The sequence below is a fragment of the Antrostomus carolinensis genome, unplaced genomic scaffold (genome assembly GCF_000700745.2).
Source record: "Antrostomus carolinensis isolate BGI_N321 unplaced genomic scaffold, ASM70074v2 scaffold35230, whole genome shotgun sequence".
NCBI classification, from domain to species: domain Eukaryota; kingdom Metazoa; phylum Chordata; class Aves; order Caprimulgiformes; family Caprimulgidae; genus Antrostomus; species Antrostomus carolinensis.
The window spans coordinates 4467-5462 of NW_010288268.1; positions in this window are offsets into that span (position 1 = coordinate 4467).

Sequence of the window (996 nt, forward strand, 5' to 3'; positions counted from 1 at the left end):
GTGTGTGTGAGGGGCTGTTGTGGCAGCGCCCGGCGCTAGGGCTGGCTCGTCTCTCCTGGGCCGTGTGTTTCCTCCTCCTGCTCCACGCGCCGGCTCCCTCGCTGCTTTATCTTTAACTGCAGGATTTTGTTAAGCTCTATGCTGGGTGATTACTGCAGAGCTGCAGCGCTCCAGCCCCTGTCCCCACGTGAACCGGTGGCTCGGCTCTGGCGCTGGGCATGGGCCCTGGCACCGCAGGTAGCCCCCGTCTTTTTGCTCATGGAGGAACGTTGCCTTTTCATTAGTGAATCTCGCTGTTTAAAACAAAGCCCTTTCCCGTCCAAGTTGGAGGCAGAGAAGCAAGGAAATGCAGCGTGAGCAACCGCCTGCAAGCTCAAGGGCATCTGCCCCGGGGAAGGGAGAGGGGAGCCTGCAGTGGCCCCTCTCCCTGGGGAGGGTTGTCCTTACATACCAGCAAATCCTCCCTTTGCTGCACCAACACAACAATGTCCTTCCGGCGTGTGAACCACCGCTCTGCGTGCTCCAGCCCTGCCCTGCATCATCCTGCATCCCTCCATCACCGTCACCTCCTCTGAAACCAACTCAGACCACCTCTGATCCCTAAAGTGCTTCCAGCCGAGCACGCCGCTGCCGAGCGAGCCCCGGCCTTGGCTTGTGGCCGAGGGGCTGGGACTGAGCAGAGGGCTAAAAATATTTTAAAAAAAACCAACCCAAAACGAAACAGGAGCAAACCCCCTAATGTTGGGTTTGGAACAGTGGCTTTCAGCACTAGAATTAAAAATATAGCTATATGTATATATTGTACAGGTGAGAAGCGACTGTTGTTTGTACACCCGTGTGCGGTGGGGACCTGCCATGTACACGCTCTGATTCTGCTGCACTACCAGTGACTGGCGTTATAAAAAAGACAAAAGAAATAAATACAACCATGTGTTTAAAAAAATAATAACTGTTGCAGTCCCCACAGCCGCCTGTCCCCAAGCTGCCAGGGTGTCT